Consider the following 25,486-nt stretch of genomic DNA (forward strand, 5'->3'; position numbering starts at 1 on the left):
CTTTTTTTTTTTCTGGACCTCATGCCACACCTAATGCATCAGACCACTGGGATGGGCTGAAATTCTGCTTACATCTCCTACTGGCAACCGGTGTGCAGCTGTGCCCCTGAAAGAACTTCAAACCGAACTACTTTAAATGTCCGTAGAATTTCTCTGAGGAAGGAAAATAACATAAAATAGATTATGTCATAATCTTGGGTATTCATCTGACTAATCATGAGTCAGCTCAGAAGACTCTTTTTGATGACCAATCCAACTTCTGATATTTTCTCAAAATTCATACTCATCTCTCTTCCCCCCTCTCACTCTCAGCACTCAGCCTGTGTCCTACTTCATTGAGAAATGGGAGGGGTTATCAGGAGGCTTCTGTGATACCTGTATTTCTGGATCCCCTGAAATTCACTCCTTTTCAATAATTGTGTGAGTGTCTAACTCCTTGGAATAATCAGGGGTTATTATGACTGACACAGTCTGCTTCTAACCTTTTATTGCAAACAATGATAAAAGGCCCACACAAAAACAGTTTATACCAGTCTGGATTTAATGTCCAAAGCTCTCTCATTTGGAATCACATATCTGACTGTTACTTGACATTCTAATTGGATACATGTATAATAGGCATTTTGATCTAAACATATTCAAAAGTGGGTTTCTGATATTCCTCCCAAAGTCACCCTAGCAGCCTTCACCACCTTGTTCACCTTCTACTCTTTTCCTTGTTCTCTCTGCAACAGCCACACTGGCCTCCTTACTGGTCCTAGAACATGATCTTTACATATATGCTTTCTCTCTTTGCTAGATCTCTCACATTGTCCAAATCTTACCTTGTGAGGTAGAAACCTCGCTGCTTTTCACAGCCAGATGTTATGTGGGCACCCCTTCCTGGCCCTGGTGCTCCTCAGAAGAAACTTTTGCAGCTGAAGTATCATTCCAAAATCTCAGCTGGGCCAACTCTTTTCACATCTCTGCCCTTCCTACCAATCTCGAGGTGGCTTCTTCTATAAATCCTTTTCTTCAGCTAGTCATCAGTTGGTTATTCAGGTTGCTTGCTTTATATTTTAGCTGTAATTTCAGTTTGGTCCTGGGAGGAGGTGAGCATAGCTTCCACCAGCTCTGCTGCCATCTTGGATTCTCTGCCTGGTGGTTTTCTATCCATTGCTCCTGCAAAGAAAATGTTAGTGATAAATTGAGGAACTTAGGGCTATGAATACCTCTTTTCCCCCCAGGGAAAATAACATTTAGGAGAGGTGGGGGAGGGAAGAAAGCACTTGAGGGTAAGGAAAATGGGTAGTACTTCTCTCCTTTCCATTTCAGAAACTGCTTCAATCTGTCTTTTCCCTCATGAGTCAGACAAATAAAGTGATACAAAATCCAGTCTATTCTTATGCCTTGAGGCATGACTGTAGCAAAACCATTAGGGGATGCAAATTGATTCTTCTCTGACTAAAATTCAGTGTATAACATACTGTTTGGGCCACATGCAGAAGCCACCTGTTCATAAATGGCTTTTCTTTGAACATCCATGGGCCAGGAGAAAAGTTTCTGACTCACAGGATTACTAAAAATAAAGAACCACTTTCAGATTTTCCTTCAAAGTTTGAGTCCCTGAGTTTAAAAAAAATGAAACATTTCATTAACCTGATAGTTTATGAAAAGCAGTGCTACCGGTAATGGTGGGAAGTGGCGTGCTGGTGTCTCACCTCATTGTTCAGGACCTGGAATGGCTCACAGGCAGGTTTGGCCTGGTCCATACAAATGGTAAATCGGATGGAAGCTTTTACAATATATAAAGTAAGTAAATGGACTGATCACAAAATCCAAGGGCAGTAATATTGTCATTCCTTGAAAAATGTAAACATTAAAGTACCATTTCTCAGCAATTCCACTTCTGAGCATATACTCAAAAGAATTGAAAGCAGAATCTCAGATATAATTGTGACATTTGTACAATCAAGTTTATAGCAGCATTATGCACAGTAGCCCAAGGTGGAAGCAACTCAAGTGCCCACTGAGAGGTGGATAAAAAATATTATTTATATATATGTAATTTCATATATATGTAACTTCTTATGTGTATATGTGATTATTATTCATACTTAGAAGAAAGAAATTTTGACACATGCAACAGCAAGGATGAACCTTGAAGACATTATTCTAGGTAATGTAATCAGGGAGACAAAGGACAAATACTGCATGATTCCACTTATATGCAGTGCCTAAAACAGTCAAGCTCATAGAGACAGGAAGTAGAATGGTTGTTGCCAAAGTCTGCAGAGGCTATGGTTTAATGAGCACAGAGTTTCAGTTGGGATGATAAAAAAAGTTCTGAAGATCAATGGTGGTGACGGTTGAACAACACTGTGCATATACTTAATGCCACTGAATTATACACTGAAAAATGGATAAGAGGATAAATTTTACATTATATGTATTTTACTACAACTTTTTCTCCCCAAAAGCTAATGGCTCTATAGATTTGCCTATTCTGGGCATCTTATATAAATGGAATCACATAATATGTGATCTTTTGTGACTTGGCTTCCTTCATTTCCCATAATGTTTTCAAGTTTCATTCATTTTATAGCATGTGTCAGTACTTCATTCCTTTTTATAGCTGAATGTTATTCCATTGTATGAACAGAACATATTTTTCCAGAGGCTGGAGTGAGGAGAAAAGATAGTGACTGCGAATGGGATTCAGGATTTCTTTTCGGAGTGATGAAAATGTTCTAAAATCTGGTTGTTAGGATAGTTGCACAATCTATGAATATACTAAAAACTACTGAATTGTATGTTTTAAATTTCATGGTATGTGAATTGTATCTCAATAAAGCTGGTAGAAAACAACCCCAATGTCATCTTAGATGTATTAACAAACATACAGATTCTATATCACAGATTTATTAAGAGGCCTCGGCTCAGGCTGTGCCTCTGACACTTATTGGTATGATTTTGCTCAAGTGGTAACTTCTATGAATCTCACCTTAATGAGCTGTAAAATTGAAATAATAAATTAATACCTACTTTGCTGAGACAAAATGGGGACCAAATGACAATAGATATGTAGTAACATTAATTGGAATGCAGAGTATAAGGTATATGTGTCTGCGCAGAAGGTTGCTGTCGGGGAGAAGAGAACTGGATTTATTCTGAATTGTTTTAAAAGGAAGAACTGAAATTATGAATATAATTTATAAGGAAGGTAGAGGTTACAATGATAACAGAAAGATCTTTCCAAGGAAGATGCTGACTGCATACCCCTCACTGTTGATATCCAGGCACCAACAGTGAGTGAGCTTTACAAACTATTAAAGTCTGGATCTGACTCTTATAGAGTCTTAGAGGTCTAGGGCAGTGGTCGGCAAACTTATTAGTCAACAGAGACAAATATCAACAGTACAACGATTGAAATTTCTTTTAGAGCCAAATTTTTTAAACTTAAACTTCCCCTAATGCCACTTCTTCAAAATAGACTCACCTATGCTGTGGTATTTTGTGGAAGAGCCACCCTCAAGGGGCCAAAGAGCCACATGTGGCTCACAAGCCTCAGTTTGCTGACTACAGGTCTAGGATATAGGTTGGATGTTGGGATTTTTAAAGCTCCCTGGTAATTCTTTTTTATTTACTTATTTATTTTGTTGTTAGTCCTTACCCAAGGATATTGATTTTTAGGAGAGAACACTGTTGTGGAGAGGAGAATGATTGTGTAACCACCAGCATAACGTGGCTGTGGTGTGTGGAGGTGGTGGGAAGAGGTTCAGTTCTCCTAGCTTCTTCTCTCGAACATTTTGTGCTTTGCCATGTCACCAGCTGCCTCTAAGTAGGTAAGCAACAGCTCCAGGTGAATCTGGAACAGATGTCAAGCTGGAATTTCATTCCAACAATTTCTAGCTCCACAAAGTCTTTTCTTTCTGTTGAAAAGAAATTTTCTTTACATTGATACAATTGAAGTCTAGCAGGCCTGAGTTGTGCACACACACACCCAGCACCATCTCTTTCCCCTCCCCCTGCCACCTCCCTCTCCTGTCAATCACCCTGAGGGCATAAATGCCCAAGCCAAGCCAGCCCTGGAGGGGAACAGAAGGCTTTCTCTACTAGGGGTGTCTAAAGAAAATATAATGTTGCTGTTTTGTATATATTGGCTTTGACAAATATTTTCTCTCTTTTTTTAAATCCAGTCCTCAGTGCTCTAAAATATTTCACTAAAGGGTTCTCTATCGATTCTCCTTCTCTTTTGGAGTTTTGCATTTGATTTTTTATGTTGCATCAGCTTTGAAGGGATGGTTTGAACTTTCTTTCTGGTCATCTCTTTCTAATCATTCCTTACAGACCCAGGAAGCAGACCTCATCTTTAAGATACAGTCGTTTTCTTTGCCCCATCTTGAAGCTGATCTCTGAAGACAGGGGTAGCATGCCAATGGTCAGTGAAAGAATAAGTAACTTGGCTCTTCTTCAAATTTTTAGGGAAAGTGTAGATGGGCTTCCTGTTGGCCCCACTCAAGACAAAGAGTGTGTCTTCAGAGGACAGACCTCTACCGTGCATCTCAAGAGCCAACTTAATAAATAACTAGGGTGGAGGTAAAATGGAGCTACCCATCCATTTCTCAGAGCCAGAGATTCCATAACTCATTAAATTCTAAATTGAAGATGGGGGATATTATTATTCTTATATTTGAACATGCTGAATTGCTAAGAAATCTGGCATTCCTAGGACAGTAGCAGTAGGTGAATAAAAGAATAAGAATGTGCAGTGAGAAGGTAAATCTTTTAAGTTTGAGGAATTAACTAATAGCAAATAAGAGGTACTTTAGAAAGAACTCAGAGGTTTTAAGTCTTTTAATATGAGAAACTTCAAGTGCGTAAAATCTCTGGCACCTCAAACTTTCTATGGCCAGATGTCACCAGAGCTATCTCTTTCTTTCTGAAAACTCCTTAAACGTTATTTTGAAAAATCCTGTCAGATATATTTGTAGAGGTAAATAATATTTTTATATGTTTGTAAGAGCCAAATGCTTGACCTATGGACTCACTGGGGGTGGATATTATCATGTCCTCACCCCCACCCCAAAAGAAAAATATCTATCTTACTTATAAAAAGAATCTTTCACTTTAGGTTCTCAGGGAAAAGTTTAAAATAGAAAAATATTATTTTCCTTAGGAGGTCTGATAAATAATTAAGACCAGCTATAAATCTTAATGAAATTTTTTTTCCTTTTCACTGAGTCTCAGTTCTTTCTCTGTAATAGAATATAGGTGTTCTTTGTTCTATCTCTAACCACCATACTTTCTGAAAAAGGCCTCTGATTTTCTTTCCTTTCTCATTCTCAATCTTGATGATTCTGGTGAAATTTATTCCATCCCTGATGCCAAAGATGGCCAATCAGAGCAGGGTTAGTGATTGTCCAGGTGGGCACATGATCCAAGTTAGGCCAATTAGAGACAACAATGTTAATTTCAGGACATTGTTGTCAGCTAACACTTTTTCAAACAAGTTACCATTATATGTAACTGGGGTTTAATCTTGCTTTGAAATCCTGGAAGCAAATGAAGGAGGCATGCCTCAGAATTATCCCACCCTGGGGAGAAAAGAAATGGGTATATATATATATATATATCCACTTCCCATCAGTCATTGGCTGAGGGCTACTGGTGGTGGTGGTGGGAGGGGCTCACTCATTCCCTTGCATTTGGGGTTCTGGTGGTCAGAGAAAGCTCTCAGGCAAAGAAATACAGTTAGCAGTTGGTCCTGTGTGTATCAAAATAGTAAGGGAAATATGGGTGGGGCACTGACCCATATCCATACACTACAATAAACAGTACAACATCTTGTTCCACTTATCATAAACAGTAAATGTCAGTTACCGGTAATATTTATTCACTCAACAAATATCTATTGTACCATATACTTAGGTATATTCACTGTGCTAGTGCTGGGAATAAAACATAGCAGAATATTCCATTTCTCAAAAGAGATGACAATATATACCATAATACGTACAATAAGGAAGCAAGAAGTTATGTGCTAATAATAAGGGAAGTGTGGGGGTGCTGGGAGAACGTACATGAGAAGGACCCAATTTGGAATGTGTTTTTTAAGCACCCTTCCCAGGTTCCATCAGCAAGAATAAAAAAATTTGGAAGGAGGTAAAAGATAAAAAGATGACAGAGATGGAAGGGAAGTACATCCTTACTGTACATCCTTTTGTATTACTGGATTTTAAACTATGTATATACTGCATATATTAAAAAAGTGACTTTTCAAAAAGAATAATCATTTTATTTTAAAGGAGTAAGTCATCTTAGCCATTAAAATTACCAACTACAGTAATAATTTAAGAGGACCGTAAAGTACTGATAAGGAGATGTGGGGACACAAGTGCCATCTGGGTGATGTACACGTCACATGAAGGCATGCTTGCAATGCAATCCAGAACGTTTTAACCTAACATTGCATCCTGACTAGTTCCAGCAGGAAGCTCAGAGGGAGAGTCAGAGACGCAGTGTTTGCCCTGTTTCCAGGGCTGTCCGGGGAAGGGGCTGCACTGACAGGCCATCAGCAATGCTGGGTCCTCCTCACGAGGCTCTAGAGGATGCTCAACAATTACTGAATTAAATTAATTTTATTCAAAGTGTATAAATTAACCTATCACAACTCAATAACACTAACCATTAAGATTATCCCTAGCTCCAATTTCACACTCACTACATAGCCCTTTGATTATAATTGGCTTCCCATGTAGATAATCCTATGAAAGCAGAGTAGGCTCTCTTAGGGAACTTTCTGGCCCCTTTGATTTATACATTTCTTAAATGAATGCACTGGCTCTTCTCTGCTTGGTTAGTGTGACTCAGGACCCCTAAACCTGACTATTACAGTGGGCAGGAGAAAATCACCAGCTTACTTATAGAGCCAAGCATAAAACTTGAAGTACACTGGCCTCCAAAATATAAGCACTCTGTGAGTTCCTAAACCATATTTCCATTTCATTTCACTATAACTGCAAGTAGAATTTTGGAATTCATTGTTGTGATGAAGTTTATTCAACTCAGGGCCATCCCATTGCTCAGATAGGAGGCCGCTGTTTACCTGGGCAAAATCCACATACACTCCTCAGGATTTAGTCACTGTTTTTTGTTTCTGTTTTTTTTAAAATATATTTTATTGATTTTACACAGAAAGGAATTGAGAGGGACAGAGAGTTAGAAATGATGAGAGAGAAACATCAACCAGCTGCCTCTTCCACACCCCCCACTGGGGATGTGCCCGCAACCAAGGTACATGCCCTTGACCGTAATCAAACCCGGGACCCTTAAGTTCGCAGGCCGACGCTCTATCCACTGAGCCAAACCGGTCCCGGCAGGATTTAGTCATTGTTAACAGAGGACATGAACAGCAGGTGTAGAGTTGTGTAGTCTGCTGACAGGTTGGGCAGAAACCCCAGTAAGAGAGGATTGAAGGCTTAAGTAAGCGACCAGACCTTGGCGAGGCCATAATTAGCAGGGTAGACTGATGTTTTAGCAGAAAGATGGTAAGATTATTGATGATTTTTATGTAGAAGCAGTTGGAAACATTTTACTTAAAGTAAAAACCCAGCAGACACAGCCTTGCTAATGTACTGCCATGCTGTTCACCTTTGTATACCTGTCTTCAAAAGTTTTTAATTTAGTCTATTAGGAAAATGAATTCCTGACTTTATCATGTTGGTGATCAAGAATTCGATTCCCTTCATCATATGCTTACTGAACACCCATTATGTCTAGATCACTATAGAAAATACAAAAATAAATTAGACTGTCTTTCTGTACAGCCAAGGGCCACAAGAGTAGAAAAAAAAAAAATATATATATATATATATATATATATATAAGTCAGGCAACAGGGAGACTTAGTTCTAAATAATTCTACCAAATGTCTTTACTTCTCGTTTTGCTAAAATACATTTATTTCCCAGTAGAATATCTTGGGAGGGAGAAGGAAAGGACAAATATACAGATAATCCTCATACATAAAAGCTGAAATCTAAGGGAAACTGCTGTGCCCTTCTGGCACAGAATGATTCCCAACCTCCTATTTATGCCACCTGTAAACACAGCCCTTTTCAGCCAGTATCTGCTACAGGTCTGCCCTGACCCAAGTTCATGCCTCCAACTCCCACACCAGAAATGTAAACCCCGGGGCCCAGTCTCTCTCTTCTTTCATGCTCCAGCTGTTATTAGAGCCTCTTCTTGACCCATGCTGGCTGCCCAGAGGCTGATTGCCCACCCAGCTCTGTTCAGGTTCTCCATCAGATCTGGGGTTGGAGAAATTTTAGTTTGGGGTTTGCTCCAACCTTGGGCTGTGGACTGAAAAAGGTTCATAGCTCAATCAGAACTCAGGATTTGGGAAAGCTTAGGGGAGTAGGCAAACCCTGAGTTCTTAGGAGTAATATTAAAGTTGAATTTATGATTTCAGACTTATTTTTTAAATTAAGTGTGTTAGGTGATATTGGTTAATAAGGTTATATAGGTTTCAAGTGTACAATTATAGATCATCTGTATATTGTGTTGTGTGTTAGACTTCTTAAGCTTGTCACAAATGGTGTAATGAGGCCAAGATTTGGAGCTGACCTAGGTTAAAATCCCAATGCTGCTATGCTATTTATAAGCTGAATGACTGTCAGTAGGTTACTTAACCTCTTTCAGCTTCAGTTTCCTTGTTTGTAAAATGGAAATAACTTACGTACTTTGTGGTATTTTCTGGGAGATTAACACATTATATTTGTAAAGCACCCAATACATAGTAGGCCTGTGATAAATGCTGACTATAATTATTGTTTTACACAGAAATGCAAATGAGATTTGAACCCAATTTTGGAAACCTGCTTACTCATAAATTGGGATTACCTATAACAAATACCCCACTAAAATTCTTATCACTTTTAAACAATACTTATCATCCCTAAACTGTTTACTATGGGACAGACAACTATTTTATATCTTTTTAATACAAAGGATACTTTTTTAAAATTATATTTTTTTGACTTTTTTACAGAGAGGAAAGGAGAGGGATAGAGAGTTAGAAACTTCAATGAGAGAGAAACATCGATTCAGCTGCCTCTTGCACACTCCCTTCTGGGGATGTGCCAGCAACCAACGTACGCGTCCTTGACCGAAATCAAACCTGGGACCCTTCAATCTTTAGGCTGATGCTCTATCCACTGAGCCAAACTGGTTAGGGCACAAAGGAAGTTTTATATATCTCATGAAATGCAAAATAGATACTAAATAGATAAATGTTCATATTTTATGTAACAGCAGGGTATATTCACAGAGAAATTGAATGTTTATTTTTCTATTTGAGTATATTGAAAAAGAAGAAAAGAAGAGCTTCTATTTGCACACTAATTCCAATTCTCTAACATACTTTGTTGGTTCAAGAGAAAAATAAGGACATTTAGTCTTACTTTGAAATGGAGTGTAAACAAGAACACAAAAGCAGGCGATTTCAGGTCGCTGGTTCTCAAGGGGATGGTTTTCCTTCCAAGCCAACCACAGCAGCCCTTTGGCTCAGCTATCCACACTGTGGCCTCACCTCTTATCTTTCTCAGGCCTTAGGGTAGCCAAGCACTTAGGTGGTAACCTTGGGCCTCTCTCCAGGTGAAGCCACAAATCTATCTTACAAGATTTTTTTTGTGAAGATTAAAGGAAAAATCCATTTAATTGGATCAAATTAATCCCACCCCAGCCAATACAGACTCTCAATTAATATTAGCTATTATTTACTGTAACACACTTTGAGACCAGCTACATTATACAAGATGGTACTCTGATTCCATCCCCTTGTGGGAAGCAATAGTACCTAATTGTCTTACTGCAGCCAATCCATCAATCTCAGCTGCCATCATTGCTCACCTGGACCAGTGCCAAGGCCTGCTGACTGGTTTCTGCATATGCACACTTGGCCTTCTCACCCTCCCTCTCCACAGAGAAGCCAGTTATCATGTTAAAAACAAATCCATATAATTTGGGGAGGGAGACATTGGAATAAATTTGTTTTAAGTCGCTTCTATTTTCTTGGAAGAGAGGTTACTATGTTGATTAGCTTTAAGCTTTTCAGGTTGTTAAGTAACTATGGTAAAATTTCAAGGATGACTCCTAAAAGAATAAAAATGAAGTAAATAATGAAATGAGAAAACAAAGAAACAAAAAGCAATTAAAATCAATTTTTAAAAAGTAAAAATGTAACCAAAAGAAAGCCAGCATTTCTATATTAATATCATACAAAAGAGTTTATGTGAAAAATCATTTTTAGGGATAAGAGATGTCATTCTGTAATGACAAAATGCTCATTGCATAATAATGAATGATATAACAGTTCTTAAGTAATGTCTCTAATAATAAATTGATCTCAAAATATATATTTTTAAATGCATGAAATTATAGGACAAACTGATAAATGCACAGTTATAGTGAGAGATTTCAACACCTCTCTCCTAATGACTGACGGGTAAAATGATGAAAAATCAGTAAACAAATAAGACTTGAAGGACACCATTAATATCCTTTATTTAATAAACACATAAGAAGTCTAAACCTCAACATTAGTCTAAACTTCTCCCATGCAAGACCTATTCATCATCATAAGCTGCTCATGAAGTTAACAATTAACAACAACAAAAAAAGGACAACATCAAATGGGCCCCGAGCAGAGCAGATGAACACTTAAAGGCTGAGAGGAGACGTTCTGGGTCTGTAATCAGTGTCCCAAGATGAGCAAGAAGCACCTGGAGACCTTTTCCGTCCTCATCATCTGAAAGTCATCTTATCTGATTTATTGGCTTTCTTAATACTTTTTGAAGGCGCTCTGGCATTGTGAGTCATGCAGAACCTATTGATTGATACATTTCCTTTTTTTTTTTTTTTTTTTTTTTATCCAAGCATTGCCAGAAATAGTGATGGACAGCTCTTAGAAACAATATTTATATAGCCCACTCTTTTTACTCTCCTGTTGACATGTTTCTTGATACTGTTGGTTGAAAAGGCAGATTTTAAGCTAATTCTGGATTAGCTTAATTGTGGTTTGTTGAATGACTGGCATGAAGAATATATGACATTTTAAACCTTTGTTTTTATCTTCTTTCCAGTGCAGGCCACACTGAGAATGTTTTAAAACATAAATATGTTTGTTCTTGGTACTTAAAACCCATTTCCATGTTAAAAACCTCCATATTACACATCTAAAGTTGAACTTCCTAAAGATGTATTCTACTTCTGAAATATAAACATTGTGTGTGTGTGTGTGCGCGCGTGTATGTTTAAAGAACCTGAATCACATTGTTAATGATAATTTCTATCCATATTCTCACCAAATTTCCTCCTCTGTGGAAAACACCACCCTTGAGAAGAAACTAAAATTTCAAATGATGGGAAAAGTGTCCCATACAGTTATGGGTTTAAAGATTTCTTTTTCTTCCTAGCTATATCCATGATAGACTATAACATCTCTATGTTTTAGGAAGCATATGAGAAGAGGAGGGGGAAAATCATGGAGAAAGAGTGTAACCCTTTTGTGTGTCTTCATTGTATACATTTGGACAATGGAAACCAGGGCCAAGATGAGAAACAGAGAAGGCGAAATGAATTAACTCTGCCAAGAAACAGAAAGCCTATATATATATATATACTCTAAGGAAGGAACTTGGAAAAGTAGCAGACAAAGGGACTCCAGTTCTCCTCAATTACTGAAGAATATTAGTATTTGAAAGTGGCCAGACAAATGTGGGTCAGAGTAAATAAAGGAATAAATGGTGAGTCAGAGACAGAACGAGGACAGCGGGCCGTGAAGGAGACCCTGACTGGCATTGGGCTGTAAATGACCAGGCCCACAAGACCAGGGCTTGGAGGTAAACAACAATCCACACTGGGCGTCATTGCTGACTTTTTAATCAGGTTACTACTCATCCACATTTTATCCATTTGTCATCTTAGTAAAGAATAGAACAAGCATAATTCTTTTAGATGTTAAAGAAACTGGGAAGTTTGGCTGGACATTTGAGTCCTCAGACACAGAGAGAAAGCCATGCCCCATGGACAAATGCCCTCTAACCCTCCAATCTGTCTCATAAATTGACACAGTCAATTGTGCACCTGCAGTATTTAGACATAATTGTCAGGGAAGGAAACAGACTGAGAAGATATGTTAAAATTTTCTGAATAACCATTCAAGTTTTCCACACTATGTTGTATGTCTACAGGTCAGGCAGAGTTTCTTCAAATTTAAGGACAGAATACATTTCTGACATCCAAAAAATCTCACCATCAAATTTCAATGTTTTGGTTCTCAGAAAAATGTTTACTCTGTGTTTCTTTTACTAAGAAACGAAGATTGTAGTATTGCTTTATATCACTGGAGATGAATACAAATTACTTGATTAAAATTAATTCCATAAATAAAATGTCTAGGGGGAAAAGAGGCCATACAATCCTAGTGGAAATTTTGGCATGAAAGCATGCTAACCTAAAATGGAATATGTCCACATTTCATTTTTGAATGTACAATTAGTTGTCACTTTAAAACGAAGGCATCAGAAACAAGATGTCTTACTATCTTCAAAATGCTACTGTGTTCTGGCTACAGTGGACACCTCTGAGTTTTCTTACCTTCTGACAATAGGTATCTGCATGGAAGCAAGGCACTCAGAGTTAACAAGAGATAAGTGAGGGCCAGGCCCCTTGGCCAGCTTGCCCTCTCTTGCACAGTTACATGTTACAAAATACCCCGCAGATATAGAGCATGAGAGAGGGACAAGGAGAAGCACCATGTGGTATAAGCTAATCATTATTTATATTCCTAGTCAAAGGCTGGCATTTCACATGCATGGCTCACTACTCTGGCCCGCCCAGGCCCTAAAGCTATTTTTCTTTCTTCAAATAGGGATTTGCTGATCAAATCAAATGCTGATTCTGTATCCAAAATGATATGTTTCCTCTTCGTGCAAGTGATTAGGTCCCCTAAGAAACTAATTGCTGCCATTTCAAATTGCACAAGTAGCCAAATCACTCTCCTTAAGGAAGAATTCCAGTTATATTTCTCATTATTTTCACCTTTGTAAAGCCACGTTTTTCTGTAGCTCTGTTGGTCGATGCATAAAAATGGCAAAGAGTAATGAATGACTAAAGCCAACATGGATACCGTTTAAATACATATTTCCTTTTGCAAATGTGTCATCTCCCATCAACCTTATATGCATGTTGTTACTTAGATACCTTAAACATATATTTCCTTTTGCACGTGTGTTAAAAGAGATTAAACAAAGAATTTATATGCATACTAGAGGCCCACCACATGAAAATTCGCCAGACCGAGACCTCCAGACCCAATGTCAAGTCCCCACCCACCTCACCTGCCTCGCTGCACACACCTCGCAGTGCACACAGCCTCGCTGGAAGACAGTTGTGGACCGGAGATAAGAATAGTTTCCTGCCCTAACCTTTCCTTCTCAGGAGCACTTAAATTGAGCTTCATTTGGAAGATGAGAATTGAACAGAACAGCACTTACTTGTTTCCATGAAGAAATCATATGATGTTCAGCAGGTGCCTTTTGGCATTTGGTTGTGATGGCATGATGGTGTCACAGCCATGGAGTTTTTATAATAGAGACATGCATAGTCCATGGACAAACAATAGTGTGGGGGATGGCCTGGGGACGGGGCAGAAGTTGGGGAAGGGGGGGTCAATGGGTTAAGAAAAAAAAGGGAGGGGCGACTTGTAATACTTTCAACAATAAAGTTTAAGGAAAAAAAGACAATACTTCAATGCGGTCTTTAGTTTTAGGTATTACCTATTCATAGGTTTACATTCAACTGGCAATAGGTCAATTTTCTGCTTGTGTTACTAATCAGATCTATGTAGTTGAGCCTCTTTGTATCATGTTAGGGTGGATCCTTACAAATAGGTATTATATCGATAGAATAAGCACCAATTTGCATTATATGATTTCAGGGTCTCTTCTCCATTTTCCTTATATTCTTGCTAATGTTGGAGACTACAGCTAGAGATTTAGTTTCAGGAACTCTTATAGAAGTGCAGAGTTTCCCTGAAAAGGTGACTCTTGCTACCTACTTGATATAGCAGTAAGTCAATTTTGCCTTAATGTGAATGAATGTGTCAGAGCCTTTCTTTAAAATTTTTTTTTTAATTTTTTACAGAAAGGAAGGGAGAGAGATAGAGTTAGAAACATCGATGAGTCATCGATCAGCTGCCTCCTGCACACCCCCTACTGGGATGTGCCTGCAAACAAGGTACATGCCCTTAACCAGAATCAAACCCAGGACCTTTCAGTCCGCAGGCCAATGCTCTATAAACTGAGCAAAACCAGTTTTAGCCAGAGCCTTTCTTGAGAGCTGTTGTGAGGAGGGTGGGATGGAACAGGGGGGTCTGGGGAGAGAGATAGAGATAGGGAATAGAGTGATAGGGAGAAGGAATGAGAGAAGTCAGAGGGTCCAGACAGTTCTTTTCAAGAGGTCTACAGGCCATTTTCCTCCTGAAATGCCTTTAGAGGGAAGTCTTCAGTGAACAAAAGGTGCAGCCTGAAACTTCTTTGGGAGTGTTAGTGGAGAATAATCAAAAGCTGCCAACTGCTGCAACCCCACATGTCTGGTTTCAGAAAAAAAAAAAAAAAAAGAAAAAAAAAATCTCCAGTGATTTCCACTCCCTTTTTGTGTTGCCAGAAAACAACTGGGCCAAATAGTAGGGACAGTTCTTTGGCAAGAGACTGAAGTTGCCAGAGGAGTGAGGGCTGAAAACAAACAAAATTAAAATAAATTTACCACCTGGGTTTTCTAACATCTTATCTGGAAGGGAAAGGAAATTTTAAACTTGCACTTCAACACCTAACGCCAACTGGAATCAAACTCTGTGTGTGTGTGTGTGTGTGTGTGTGTGTGTGTGTGTGTGTGTTCACTGTGACAGAGCTTCATTTGCTTAAGGGTACCACAATGCCAATGATCTACTTAGAGGTTTTACTCTTACACAAAATGAATTGAGATTTAAGAGAAAACATATTGCTTTACATTACTATTCTGATGCTATCGTGCTTCTTTTCAGAATTATTTCTGTTCAAAATAATATTGTAAAATACAGCACTGGTAACTGTGCAAGTGCCAAAATAACTTTCAGGGAGGAATAAATAAGAACACAAAAACATTGCTGAATATTTTCAAATTTATTAGTAAAATTGGCCCTGGACATAGTCTCTATCCTATTGTATGTTGAAAATTTTACTAGAACACATTTTAATGCCTAAAATCTTAATATATCTCAGATAATATATTTCTGTTCAAATGATGGTACATGAAGTACTAATCCAACATATGAACCTCAAATACAAATTCACTGCATTATGCTGCCACCAATGTTTTCTTTAAAATTTAAGGATCTTCCACTAGGAGTTTCAATTGAAGAAATATTTGAATTTAGATTAATAATGTGTAGTAAATTAAGAAAAGGATATTAAGATATGATAAAGAGAGAAATATAGATTACGTTATTCCTGCCTTAGATTAAAACCAACCCACCATCCAACCGTAAGTGTATGGCTCATGACAAAGTATTCATTAGTTGTTGAAAGTTTAAGTCTATATAATAGCAATGTTTGCCTCCAAAACTTTGCCATGAAATGTAATGTGACATAATGTGTAGGTAATTGAATCCAGTTCTCTAATTGAAGAACCAGAAGCTGCCCACCTCTGGGTGAATGCTTTCTTTGTTCCTTCCCAGTTACTAGCTTGTAGGGTGGGACCACTAACCTTCCTACCTCATCATACAACTATGGGATTTTCTTTTCTTATATTTTATCTATAAATTTATGCCATGTGTTTGCAGCTAATGAGGTGATCAGATATTGAAGTTACTGTACCATCTTCAGGATAAATCTGATCATCTTGGTGTGTTATTTTTTTAAGTAAAACTAACAACTAGTTTACAAAAGTTCTCCAAGTATATATCATCTAGGAAATTGAGGTAGAGAATATAATGGATTCTGTCTCTGAGATGCTATTTAAACTTACTTACTTAACAAAGTGGGTTTCTTTCCTTAAACTAACCAAGTGAACATTCTTTTCCATAATAAAGAATTGAAAAGGGTGAGAAAAAGTAGTCTGATAATACACACCTTCTTGTCCTATCTCTTAGCTGCCTGGGAAGCATCTTGGTTCAGCCCTAGGCAACAAGAGGCAATATGGAAGGTGGCAGTTGAAATGATTTAGGCCATATTTAGAGGATTATTCTGTGGGATCCCTGGCTAAGTGTGGGATAGCTAAGACTGGCTCCTCTAGATGAGTCTGTGAGATTTCCCCCAGTTCAGGGATGTACTATAAAACTTAGATGGCAAAATATATCCTTCTCAAGTCAATTAAATAGCATTTTCAATGTGTAAACATTCACTGCAGCTAGTGAAAGTGAATGAGTTCAGTGGATGGATCACTTAGTTACAGCACTTTAAATAAGAGAGGCAATGAATCACATGAAAAAGTAGGCAACCTGGAAAAGTTATATCTATAATTATACCTAAGTCTATACACACATATGATTTTAGTGATACAATAAATAAAAGCTCATCACAGATGATTTAGAAAATTAAAATTTCTCACAGTACACTTAAAAATTAATAGTTTTTTTCACTGTTTTATGTGTATCTAAATACTTCTTTCAAACAAAAACAATTATTGTTTGGTATTGTTTGTTTTTTCATATATATAGCATATTATCCTATGTCAATAAAATATTTTCTAAAAGCAAGATTACAGTTGTTGGATGCTATTTAATAATATGGTTGTACCACAGATTATTAAGCTATTTCTCTGTTATTGGACATTTCAATGTCTCCTGTTTTCACTCTTTTAAGCAACAATGCCTTTTATCTTTGTGTGCACATGCTCAGGTTGCAGGCTAGATCCCCAGCAGGGGGCATGCAGGAGGCAGCCGATCAATGATGTTTCTCTGGTCAATGCTTCTGTTTCTCTATCCTTCTCTCTTCCCTTGAAATATAGCTAAGACCAATAAAAGGTATACATGTCGGTAACAAACTACCATGTCAGGATATGAAATATTTAAGCATTGTTTCTTGTTGACTGCAAATTGTCAACAATTATTTTTTAGGAGGTCGCATTTCTCTTCCATTGCTTCCTTTTCCAAAATTTTCTTCCCTTTCTCAACTTTTGGAGGACTTATTTTAGAACATTAAACTTTTGGTTTTGCCGAAATTTAAAAATCCCTGAGGAAACAAGCTCAGGACAAACACACAACATTAAAGAGTGACTCACACTGAGTATGATGTTATGAGAACCTCTTTGTCTCAGCAATATTTGAGACATACACTCTCTTTCATTATTATTTGAAACACTCTTTTTATGCATTTTTTTAAAATTTTGGTTTTAGCTTAATGTAACTATAAACTTTTCCCATGTACCATGTGCCAGGAAATATTATATTGAGATATACACACATTTTATAAAATCTGGGTATCAACACTAACAGGTATTACATTCTATGGGGAAACGTTCAATCAGAGAGATAGTCTGCACGAATATACCTGTGCTTTTCTTTAATCACTCACTTCTGTTTGCTTTTTTCAGAATTGACTTAACTTCTTTTATGCTGACAAGCCATCATCCTTTGCCTTTACAAGGGAGAAGCTCACAGTGATGGGAATGGCTTTTAAAAAAGCCATTTTTCAGTTTTTCTAAAATTTTACTTGAAAAACATTAAACCTACAAAAAAGTTTATGCCTTACCAATTGTTATTCTTTTGCCATATTGCTTTATCTCTTTATAGACACACTAGAGCCTTGTGCATGAATTTGTGTACCAGTGGGGGTCCCTCAGCCTAGCCTGCAGGATCGGGCGGAAACTGGCTCTCTGACATCCTTTGAGGGGTCCTGGATTGTGAGAGGGCACAGGCCAGGCCAAGGGACCCCACTGGTACACTATTGGGGCCAGGGAGGGACGCAGGAGGTTGGCCAGCTGGGGAGGGACGACCACAGGAGGGCACCAGGGCATGTTCAGCTGATTTCACTCAGTCCCAATGGGCTGAACCCCAGCAGCAAGCTAAGCTACCAGTTAGAACATCTGCCCCCGGGTGGTCATTGCACATCATAGCAAGTGGTTGAGCAACCTTAGCATATTATTAGCATATTATGCTTTGATTGGTTGAATGGACAACCAGATACTTAGCATATTAGGCTTTTATTATATAGGATAAACACATGCACTTTCATAAAACATCAAATTCACAAATTCATTTAAACATATGAAATTCACATAACATAAAATTAACCATTTTAGTCAAAACTGGTTTGGCTCAGTGGATAGAGTGTCGGCCTGCGAACTGAAAGGTCCCGGGTTCGATTCTGGTCAGGGGCATGTACTTTGGTTGCGGGCACATCCCCAGTGGGGGGTGTGCAGGAGGCAGTTGATCGATGTTTCTCTTGCATCGATGTTTCTAACTCTCTATCCCTCTCTCTTCCTCTCTGTAAAAAATCAATAAAATATATTTTTTTTAAAATTAACCATTTTAAAGTGTACAATTCAGTGGCATTCAGTACTTTCACAAGGTTGTGCAATTGTCACCCCTCTCCAGTTCCAAAACATTTTATTGACTACAAAGGAGACTCCATTCTCAATAAATAGTCACTCACTGTTAGACTTTCCCAGCCTCTGGCAACAATCAATCTACAGTCTGTCTCCACAGGAGAATCACACAATATACTGTACAACTTTTTCTGTCTGAATTCTTTCACTTAGCATAATGTTTTAGAGGTTTATCCATGTTGTAGCATTGTTATTGGCTGAATTATATCCTTTCAAAATGCATATGTTGAAATCATAGCCCCCCGTTCCATAGAACATGGCTATTTCTAGAGATAGGGTCTTTAGAGAGGTAACATTAGAATAAGGTCATTAGTGTGGGCTTTAACCCAATATGACTTGTCAGGAATATGGCAGAAGAGAAAGCCCAGACTTCCTTCCCCACATGCACACACTGATTCAACACAACACATGCATCAGTTTCCTTTGGAAAAAAATTCAGAGACCAGTTGAGAGGCTCCCACTCCCCAATTGGTCATGAGTCCAGCTGCATCAAAGCAAGTAGAAAATGCATGGTACCATCTTGCCATTTCTCTCCCCCACTATAGCACCATGGAATCACGAGAGGACTGGCCCACCTGTTCAATATTCTAACATTTTGAGGGGCTGCCTGAGGGATTGGTTCTGTCTTGCCTGAGTTTTGCTCCAGGTTGGGAGCCACTGAGAACAAAAGTTATGGCTTGGGCCTGCATGCACTCACTGGCCATCGACCTTTTTCCAAGTTAGCACAGACTAAGTAACCCAAATCCTGGCTTCTCCCCAAGAAGGGGAAAAATTGGAGCATTTGTCCAACATTCCAGCCTTTTAGGTGTTACACGAGGGACTGGCTTCTATGTCAGAAATTACTCTCTGGTAATCAACTAGGTTAAAAAATAAAACAATCACAGCAACACAACTACCATGAGTTTTATCCCCAAGGGAAGAGCACAAACCTGGTGGTTTAAAAAAAAAATCTCTCATTGCACTTTCTCAGAAAGCATGGATAGTCAACTTAAATGGAGATTATAGGAAACAGGATTTAACCTAATAGGGAATCCCTAGGATGGTGGTGAAGGGGGGATCCTAGGATGATAGCTGTCAACTAATTCAGCCAGAAGCAAGTCAGATATTCCAACTGAAGATTTGTCATGAAGATTAAACTGATAAGATACTTTGTGTGTTTGAAAGTCTTAAGAGATTTACATAAAGATAAAGTTTGGATTTGAAAGGGGGGGAGGAGGGGGAGGAGGAGAGAGAGGAGGAGGAAAGACAAGACTACACACCTTCCCCAAACTCAACTGCTTATAAGAGCAAGACCTGCATATAGAACACACATTGTGGGACTGGTTTCATTATATCTGGAGATCCTGACTCACCAAAAAGCACACTGTGTTGTGGGCTTCAGCTGAGAAGACAGTCCCAAGTATTGCATAGCGAATTCTGTTTGCAGGAGACTAAGGTAAAGGACAGCTTCCCACTTAGTTATTTCCCTACCTGGCTCTGCAGTCCACTAGGCAGGGATGGTGAACAGACACAGGGAGAGACACCAATCAGCTCTCCCGTGTCTCAGTGATCCCTTATAACACCTCACTGGAATGGGCCACTCCTTCTTAGCTCACCAGAACCTTCTTCACCCAATCAGCGATCACCTAGTAGTCAAGGGATGGAGGTTCCAGAGGGAGGTGCTGAATCAGGCCCCTCCTCTGGCTGCCATTTCCAGGGTAGAGAAAATGAACAGCAATTGGAGTCAGATGCTCTACAGCTCCTGCAGCAGAGCAGGAGAAAATCATTATGATCAGTTCTTAATTTAACGGCAGGAATGGAGGAGGAGGCATTGGCATGGATGACTGAAAAGTACCAGACAAGACAAGCCCCACTGAGGGTTCTGAGTGAAAAGAATGAGTGAAAGAGTCGGTTTTAAAATAAGAGTTTATTACTATTGAGGCCAACAAGTCAGAACACCATTGAAACAAAGTCTTATTTCTCCTTTCTTTAGAGGAGGGTTATATGTTGCCATTGGGACACATGGCGAGGCCCCAAGGTTGATCAGGAGACAGGGGGCATGAGAGGGAATGTAGGCAAGAGCCTTTACTGTGGTTTCCACAGGAAAAACATGGGTGAGGCAGAAGAGTGGGCTTAGGATGGACTAGTTAGAGTAATTTCAGCATGCTCTGTGTCTCAGGGACTGGCCCTGGATGTCTGGAGTGCCTGGAGCAGTGGTAAGTGGCCCTGAACATAGAGCTCCATACAGGAAGCTGCTGGGCATGTGGGCTATGGATTAGCTGGTGTATATGTACAAGCTGCATTCACAGGCAAGTTATTTGCTATCTCTTGGAATTAGCTAACTCTAGGATGGGCAGTCTTTCTCCAATGAAACCCCACAATGTCAAAACATCAAAAATATAGGGTAAAAAGAAACGATTGCCTAAACCGGTTTGGCTCAATGGATAGAGCGTCAGCTTGGGGACTGAAGAGTCCCGGGTTCGATTCCAGTCAGGGGCATGTACCTTGGTTGCGGGCATATCCCCAGTAGGGGGTGTGCAAGAGGCAGCTGATCGATGACTCTCTCATCGATGTTTCTATCTCTCTATCTCTCTACCTTCCTCTCTGTACAAAATCAATAAAATATATTTTTTTAAAAAGAAATAATTAACACAGCATTCCTTTTCTCCGGCTTTTAAAGATTTCATATATAGGTGAGATCACGCAGTATTTCTCTTTGTTTGGCTTACTTAACTTAGCATGAAGCCTTCAGGGTCTATCCATGTTGTTACAAATAGAAAAATTTCTTCTTTGTGGTTGAATAATATCCCATTGTGTATATCCCACATCATCTAGACCTATTCATCCACTGACAGACATATAAGTTGTTTTCATATCTTGGCCATGTAATGTTCTCTATTTTTGACAGTGTTTGTAGTTTTGGTAAGCCTAAAATATTTTGTAATTTAAAATTGGAAATTTAAAAAAATTAACTTAGCAATACAACAGTTCAATCCTATTAAAGAAAGAGAAAGAAACATGCCAGTTAAGCACAATATTGATAATGCCTACTTTGGTCTTGCCCTTGAAAGGTGAAGAAAAAATGCAATGTGCACATGCCATCACAAAGTATATAGAATGTGTGTTTTTGAAGAAGAGAGATCTTAATGCTTTAAAATACAGCATGTTTGCAATGATGCTTGGCCAGTTAAAATCGCATGTATATCAGGGAAAAGCTAGTCAAGGCATCTTCCAGAGCACATGTTAGCTGAACGTGTGCTGTCTGCATGATCTGTCTAGGCATATAAAAAAGAGAAAGAAAGAGGGAGATAATAGCACATATTTGGGTATAAATATTCTGATTCTATGGTTGACTTTCACATTCTGTATATATGAGATTTACAGGCAAATCATAGGCCATATGTAAAATTTCAAGAAAGAATAAAGATTTAAAGGTAAGTTTGTTGGCATTGTAGTAATGTCCTTCTGAAGCATTAAAAAATTGAGAGTGGATGCCTACAAGGAATCTAACATGCTAAATGCATACAACTCATGTTTATATAGCTGGAAAGTATTTGCAAGCTTTGTAGTCAATCTATTGGACTTTTTCTTCGTTTTTAAAATTTGTTTCTTACAAAAGTCATGCTGTTCTGTTTCTAATTCATGTGGGAGAGGGAAGGAAGGAAGGAGGCTTCAAATGCTTTAGATGCACAAGATTTGACATAGGCTGCAGGTCACCACTTCCTGGTGGCTTCCCAGCAAATGCCTGGGCCATGACTTCATTGAATTCCAGTTTTTTGTCTGCAAATCTCTCCTTTTGTAAGATTTCCCTTTATCTCTGAAGAGAGGCAGTGAAGTCTGCTTTCTTTCAGGCTGCTTTGATTTTCTCCCAGATCCTCCACACATCAACAGAGCACTCGAGGGGCAGTCCCGTGTGTCTCGCAAACAAAATAAAGAAGAATAGGAAGGGAAAACCAGAATGGAGTTGCTCTATCTTTCATCCACCACCTTTTTAAAGGTCTAGCCTATGATTGATGGTTTACTGTATGATTATGTGTAGAACACTGTTCTAAAGACTTTGGATACTGAAAAAATACATAGTGGAAAGAAAATAAATATCATTTAGGTAATAGAAAAATACACTCACACTTTTTTTTTTTTAATACTAGAATGCAACTCCTTGGATGAGGAGTATAAGAAAAAGGTTGGCATTGAATCCATAAAGAATGATTAATCTTTTTTTCCCACATGACCACAAAGAGGGAAAGGGAACAAACCTCTGTCTTTAGAGGGTCATTGTTTTATGAAACTCTTGTGGGATGGGATTGTCCAACCAAAATCTATTACAGAGGCATGGATCTCCTAGGCACCTATAAATATTTGTCAATGAGGATGGTTAATAGACAAGCCATCTGGTGCCCCCAATCTTCAGAATTCAATAAGGTCTGTATTGTTATTGCTCAAGAGATTTCTGTTGTATAAACTCTGACACTCGGTTTATATGCTGATGGAAGAGGAAGGTCCAAACTAACTCTGAGAGAATTAAAATATGCAGGTGGGGAAAAAAATAAGGAAACCCTCTCCTTTCACAAATGCTCAGTTCCTGGTTAACTTCTCACTGGCAGTCTGCTCACATTTCATTTCCATTAAGAGTATTCCGTTTTCTTTGTCTAAAGTGTTGAGTGGTTATGAATAGTAAGGACAGACTATCTGTAATTATTTTTTAATTATTAATGGTTTTGTTAGATCCTTTCACTTTTACATTACATTTCTGTTAATGTAAGTTAAATCAAAATGTACTTCAGTTGCCAAGCTGTTCCCCAATGTATTTTTCATTCTTTCATAACATTACTTCAGATTTCCACAAGGTATCTATGAGAAAGCTTTTCTTTCTGGAGTCACCGTCACCATGCTAATAAACTCAGGGACTATCCTGTTCTGCCAAATCACTGGCCACACCATTGGTCCTCATCAAATTTCTAAACTCCCCCAAAGTGCCTGATGTCAGCATCACAACAAGTACCAACGTTATTTGATTCGATCTTAGCCAGAATCTTTAGGCTGAACACAGAGCATCTGCTTTAGTTAGTAGTGGCAGAAGAAGGTCCTTGGGCACTTTATAGACATGAAGATTCTTGATTAGAAACCAAAGGACAAAGGGGAAATGAGTGAGTTTGAAAGGAACAGATACCAGAGGAAGAAACTAGTGTCCAGGTCTTGTGGTCCAGCTAAGTAGCCTGAAGAACAGTGTAGGCAGAACAAATGTTCTCATACTGTGCCTTAGGAAGATAATGGCACTTGAAGGGGAGAAAGGACTTCCCTGGAGAGAAGAAAAAAATAAAATAAAATCCACCTTTTAATCAATTTTCCCATCACCAGCAGAATGGCACTTTCCGATGGTGCACCAGTCCCTCAGAGAAATGGCCCTGGCTTGCATTCACTAAGGGGCATGGTTTCAGATCTAGTATGAAACAACTCACACAAATTTAAATAACAGCCCTAGTGAGCTAAATGGAGGGAGACTGGATGAGACTTTTTGGCTGTTTGTTACTTACACAGAGCCGTCAGAGCCAAGGGTTCTTGTACCGTTACAGTTGAGGACTTCTGAAAAGAAACGTTATTACTTCAGCTGTGCACGGTGGAAGAAGAGGGAGCCTAGTGCTAAAGCAAAACTCCTGGCCCGTGTGGGGTACAGCAGTCCCCAAGGAGTCCCCCGGAAGGGAGCCAGACCTTAGTGAAAAGTATAGCGTTAACAAACACTGCATCGAACACAAACGCCACCAAAAATGACTGGATACATTATGCAGAGGGATTTCTGGATTTCTTTCAAGTAATTAAGTTTCGATTTCCTGCATTTATTTTAGTTCCAGGAAGCGCAAGGCGCCAATGGGTTGCAAAATCTTCATTGATTGTTCCGTTGCCTTAACTTGGATTTCGTGACTGGACTTAACTCTGGGAAGAGGTAAACACACGGGCCAGGAAAAGTTACTGCAACAAAAATAACTGTTTTGTCGGGGCAGGTAAACACGGGAGTGCTTGCTTGTAGATGGAACAGTGAGGTCTGTCCCCTCCCTCCAAAAAGACTCAAGAAGGGAGCGGGGGAGCAGGTGTTTGTCCGAGTGGGTGTGCGTGACTGTTAACATGTGTGTGCCTGCGTGCGTGGGTGTGTGCGTGTCTGAGTGTGTCCAGTGCTTCAGGATGTGAATCTGCGTCCTCCCTCCCATCCCTCCCCGCCCCCAGCGTTCTAGGACCAGCGGAGTTGGATACCAAGGACTGAGTCCTTCCCTGAGTCCTCACTGGAGTCCAATCAGCTATGCCCTGCGTGAGGGCTTCTTGCCACAACCAGCTTCAGCAAAAGCTAAGTGGCAGCTCCGCGGGCATTCAGCAGACACAGGCTGGCTGCGTCCTGCGTCCCCCTCCACCCTGTCTGCTTTATCTGAAATTGAACTCTGCTTCCTTCCCTCCACCAGGGACAGAGGGAACGGTTGCTTTTCTTTCTACCTTGCATCTACTCACTCCTTGTCCCTTGCCCTGCCACTTTCCTCAGCCCAGAATTACCCAGGGAGAGCCCCGCGTGGCTCATCCGACGACTCCAGGCCTTGTCCCCAGGGCAAGTCTGTCCCTGTCCCCAAAGCGCGCCCTCCAGAGCACCAATAGCCACTTGCTTTTGTTCCCCTCCCATCGCCCTGCCTGGCCTGGATGGGAGGTCTGGAAGCTGCAAGCCCGATTTCGATCTAGAAGAGCCTGGGAACCGCCTGGCGCCAGGTTTTTTTGTTTGTTTGGTTGGTTGGCTTTTTTTTTTTTTTTTTTTTTTTTTTTTTTTGAGACGCTGGCTGGCCGCTGGCACTGGGAGGCGGAGGGAGAGTTAGCCAGGAAGGCACTGGGAGGAGGCCGTGCCTTT

The 25,486-nt window shown here is 39.4% G+C and overlaps 1 long non-coding RNA gene across 1 annotated transcript; it reads right to left on the bottom strand.

Annotated features, from left to right (window-relative positions):
* Positions 1 to 489: 489 nt before the first annotated feature.
* On the bottom strand, positions 490 to 24,537 carry LOC123651762. Its single transcript, XR_006740670.1, has 3 exons — positions 24,141 to 24,537; positions 13,539 to 13,679; positions 490 to 1,161 (listed from the first exon to the last, which is right to left on the bottom strand). It is a non-coding gene; the product is annotated as an uncharacterized LOC123651762 (long non-coding RNA).
* Positions 24,538 to 25,486: the final 949 nt, after the last annotated feature.

This window comes from Pipistrellus kuhlii, unplaced genomic scaffold (assembly GCF_014108245.1).
Source record: "Pipistrellus kuhlii isolate mPipKuh1 unplaced genomic scaffold, mPipKuh1.p scaffold_m20_p_8, whole genome shotgun sequence".
In the NCBI taxonomy this organism is placed as follows: Eukaryota; Metazoa; Chordata; class Mammalia; order Chiroptera; family Vespertilionidae; genus Pipistrellus; species Pipistrellus kuhlii.